Raw genomic sequence first — 5,066 nt, forward strand, 5'->3', positions numbered from 1 at the left:
ACACGCTGGAGAGGGACCTCATTAAGAAGTGGCTGGAGGACCACAGGTACGAGGGCGTCGACAGGATGATGATTGACGTTGACATCCAAACTGACAGTAGCGGTATCACGAAGGGTACGCAGACGGAGGAGGATGGGATCCTTGAGTCACTGACCTCTGAAGCGGCAGAAACATATGAGAAGTGGGGCGAGACAGCCGAAAAGCAATGGGCAGAAGAAGTCTTCACCAACTCCGAGGTCAGGGTGGGAAACCCCTTAAATACTAAAGACAACACGGTAAAAGTTGTAGTAGTGGGTGAGAGCAGCATTAAAAGCTTGTTCATAGACAGATTCCCAGACCTGAAATGCATTGAGGAGGACTTTGCGGTGCTGGAGTTGTCCAGCAAGGTACGTACTAGGAGTACTGGAATGGCAGCAGAGGCTGCCACGAAGAAAGTAATAAAGATAGAGGTTGACAGCGAAAGGGAGCTGTTCGGCAAGCTGCTGGAACTGCGAGAAGAGGTTAAGGATACTGGGTGGGTGGCACTTCACGAGCTGGAGAGAGTGTCTACCGCCAGGTACAGGAAGATGGTGGAGGCCATCTTCCACAACTCAACGACTCAAGCGGTGGTATACACCAGGGCGACGAGGAGAGAAGCTGAGGACGGCAGAGCCGAGAGAAGAACATACGCCTTGGTGGTGGAGGACAAGGGGAAGTCGTATAAGGACACCCTGAAGGAGGTGAAATCCCTGCTGCAGGCAAATAACGCCAGTGACTGCGTAAAACAGATTAGGAGTACAAAAGAAGGCAAGCTGCTCATAACTACGGATAGGGATGAGACCGGCATAGAAAATGTGCACAAGATCCTGCAAGCAGCAGGGAGCAGGCAAGTCCACCAGCTGGGGGAGTACACGGGTCTCGAGACCCTGTTCATAAGGGGGGCCGACTTCCTAACAACCAAGGAGGAAGTAATGGCTGCCCTCAACCTGAGCGTACCGGGCTTCGAGGGGAAGCGTCACAAGGTCAGCGACCTCAGACCGATGGCAAATGACAGGCAGGCGTTCACTTTAACGGTAAATGGAACCGATGCTAAAATACTTCTACAAAAGGGCTTCCTAAGGATCGGGATAGTGAAATGTAGAGTGGAGAAAAGGGTGAGTGTCAAGCGGTGCAGTAAATGCTGGCTGTTTGATCACGATGCCGAGAGGTGCACCGGACCTGATAGAAGGGGGAGTTCAGCTCAATTGTGGTAAAGGGGGGCACGCAGCAAAAGACTGCAAGAGCGAGGCGAGTTGCGTCATTTGCCGGGAGGACCACAGGGCTGGCAGCGGCAAATGCAAGGCTTTCCGGAGAAGTTCGCTCGCCTGAGAGAGGCATTAAGGAGCGAGAAAAGAAAGTGAACACTGCCATCCATATGACGCCCCCCGACAATTTTACCGGCAGGGAGGCTGGTTGGGTAGCGCACTATGCCCCGCTGCCCCTGCTGACCAAGCTCTGGATGGTAGCGTGGATGTCCCACGTTGGGATCGTTTCACCATTCTTGATGTTTTTGTGCTGTTCAATCTACAATTTTTGTGAACTTGTCTGCAGTTGGGGTTTTCCCCATTTTAAGCTGTTCCATTTGGATCGATTTGTTCTGTACCGTCTTCGGGGTATTCCCCTCTTTATTTTTATCATCGTGGTTGTCTACTTTTTCGAAGTTGTCCCTTGTCGGGTTATTCCCATGCGTTTTAAACCTTCTGTCCTTTACACAGACCTTTTAACATCGTTCGTTTTCGGGGGGTTCCCTCTTATTTTAACATATGTGTTCTACAATATTTTAACTCTGTCCGCTGGGAGGGCTCTCCTTAGTCTCATATATATATCGTCTTATACCATTTTAAAATATATGTTATACAATAATTTTACCGATTCTAACTTTGTTCGTCGCCGGGTTGTCCCACTCGCTGCTTGGTACTTGTGCTTCGCTGCTGTGACTGAGGTGTGCCCTCGACAGGCCCCCTAACACATAATGCTGAAGATACTGCAGATAAACGCGAACCGCTCATGCAGAGCGCACGATATGGCCCTGCAAACAGCCATGGAGGAGGGCGTGGATGTGCTGGTTGCAAGCGAGCCCAACAAGAGGAAGGTCACTGGCAATGCAAAATGGATAGTGGACGCCAGGGCGGATGTTGCCATATGCCTCATGAACAACAGGCTCCGGGCTGATGGGGTACTGGCGAGAGGGGGCATAGTGTGCCTAAAAATGAAAGAGTTTCACGTGTATGGCTGCTATGTCTCCCCGAACATAAGCGTGAGGCAGTTTCGGGAGTACGTGGATGAGTTGACCGGATTAGTCACTGGCGAGGGCAGGGAGGCCATCGTCCTGGGCGACTTTAATTCGAAAGCCCCGGAATGGGGAGCCCCACTATGCGACGCCAGAGGCCAACTCTTGTTGGAGGCGAGTGCCGCCAGGGCGATGGGCGGTCCTGAACCGGGGAGGCGCCCCCACTTTTGTGAGGGGAACGACGGGACATACATAGATGTCACGTTCGCCACGCAAGCTGTTGCGGCCAGGGTGGCTCACTGGGAGGTCCTTGACAACGAACCGTTGTCCCCGCATAGGCACATTTTGCTCTCTGTCGGAGTGGACGCCGGCTCCTCGCCGGGTCGTGCGAAGGGATCCTTCAAGGGAGGGGTGCAGTTCGAGGCTGCGAAGTTTGTCACACACCTCAAAAACAGGACCAGGGTGTGTGCTGAGCAGCACAGTGCCAGGCAGTGGAACAGAGCGATTAAGGATGCCTACAACTTCTCCAAGATAAGGGTGGGCCGGCACAGCGGACACGCGCCGTACTGGTGGACCAAGGAAGTTCAGGAGCAGCGACAGCTATGTATAAGGCTGAGGAGATCCCTGACGAGGAGGAGGGACCCGGCCAGGGCGGACACGCTGACCGAGCAGTACAGGGAAGCCAGGAAGGTGCTCAGAAAGTGTATAGCGGCGGAGAAAAAGAAGAAATGGTCAGATCTGTGCGCCGAACTAAACGACAACATCTGGGGAGACGCGTACAGACTGGTCAAGAGGAGCCTAAAAGGGGGACTGCCGTACCGCCTATCGGAAGGAAGAACGAGACTGATTGCAGAGGCACTCTTCCCGAGGTCGAGTGACACCGCGGCGAGCGCGGCTCCTGGAGCGGAGAGTGACGGCGGGGCCGTGCAACTCTTTACGGAGGGGGAACTGATGCTAGCCTGCGCGAAGATAAAAAACAACAGAGCTGCGGGACCGGACGGTGTCCCCCCCGAGGCTGTGAAGGAAGCGGTTAGGGCGGCCCCAGGCTACACCTTGCAGGTGCTGAACGCTCTGCTTGCCAGCGGAGAGTTCCCCAGGGAGTGGAAGGAGGCGAGACTGGTGCTTGTCCCCAAGCCGGGCAAAGTGGTGGAGCTGCCGAGCTCCTATCGTCCGCTGTGCCTTATAAACAGTGCGGCAAAGATCTACGAGCACCTCCTGAAGGCGAGACTTGAGGAGGACATCCAGCGAGGGGGCGGTTTATCTCCAAACCAGTTTGGTTTCATAAAGGGGAGATGTACGTTGGACGCAATCACCGTGCGAGACGAAACACTAACAACCACTGGAAGGATGAGGGCTGGTGCTGTATGGTCACGGTCGACGTGAAGAACGCGTTTAACACTGCACCACGGAGTAGGATAAGGGGAGCGCTCGATAGAAGAGCGATTCCTGGTTACCTGAAAAGGGTGATCGGGAGCTACCTCCGGGACAGGAGTGTAGTAACTCAGGATGGTGAGAGGATTGCCGTGACGGCGGGGATCCCACAGGGCTCGGTGATGGGACCGATCCTGTGGGACCTGTTTTACGACGATGTGCTGGGGTCAGTGACGTCGGGGAATGTTACTGTTCTGAGCTTTGCTGATGACCTGGCGGTGGTGACGGTGGCAGGTGACAGGGACGCTCTAATGGAGGAGACAAATGAGGCTTTGCGAGCTGTGAGCTCCTGGCTTGCGGCGAACCAGCTCGAGGTTGCCGCGGGGAAGACCGAGGCAGTAATTCTGGGTGGCAAGAGGGACAGGCGGGATGTGCTCTTCCGCATGGGCCCGCAGACCATAAAACCCTCAAAGTCGCTGAGATACCTGGGGGTCACCATCGGTGAGAACCTGCGTTTTGGGGCACACGTGGTGGAGACGGTGCGGAGGGCGGGCACCAAGCTTGCCTCGCTGACCAGGTTGCTGCCGAACATTGGCGGACCGCAGATGGCAAAAAGGGCGTTGCTATATGGGGTGGTGCAGTCCGTCCTCCTATATGGTGCTCCGGTCTGGCACGGTGCCGTGCAGGCCGGAAAATACCGTGGGATGTTGGAGTCGATCCAGAGGAGGGCTCTGCTGAGGGTTGTCTGTGGTTACCGGACCGTCTCCTCTGAGGCGATCCAGGTTATAGCGGGGATACCACACATCGACCTGCTGACGAGGGAGAGGGTCCTTCTGGATGAGACGGGAGAGAGGCCGGTGACGGCGGCGACGAGGAGCGCGGCCAGGCGGCGAACGCTGGGGGAGTGGCAGGACAGATGGAGTAGTGGTCGGAAGGGGCAATGGACCAGGGTTCTTATCCCGGACCTGAGGAGATGGGTGGACTGCCCGCATAAGAGAAGTGGATACTTTCTGACTCAGGCTTTGTCGGGACATGGGTGCTTCAAAGAGTATCTGTGGAGGATAGGCAAAGTCGGTGACGGAGAGTGCTGGTACTGCGGTGAGCATGACAGCCCGATGCACACGCTGTTTGTTTGTCCCAGATGGGCAGAAATTCGGGCCATTGCAGTGTGTGTAGACTCGCGATCCCCTCGTATGTTTCGGGACATGCTGGACACGCCTGCAAAATGGAAGGAGGGAGAGGAGATCGTCAGAGCCATCATGACGACCAAGTGCGGGGACGAGCGGAGCCTTGGGATGGATGAGGACGTGAGTTGAGGACGGAGGGACCTAGGATTTTCCTGTAGATAGTATTCCCTGCCCGCCCTCTCCACCATGATGCAAGCCCGCAGAGGGCGTTCCCAGGGTGGTGTGGGGGCGGTGGGGTTAGTGAGTAGGAATAAAAAAAA

This window comes from Dendroctonus ponderosae, unplaced genomic scaffold (assembly GCF_020466585.1).
Source record: "Dendroctonus ponderosae isolate FM_Combo_2020 unplaced genomic scaffold, Dpon_F_20191213v2 Dpon_F_20191213_1, whole genome shotgun sequence".
In the NCBI taxonomy this organism is placed as follows: Eukaryota; Metazoa; Arthropoda; class Insecta; order Coleoptera; family Curculionidae; genus Dendroctonus; species Dendroctonus ponderosae.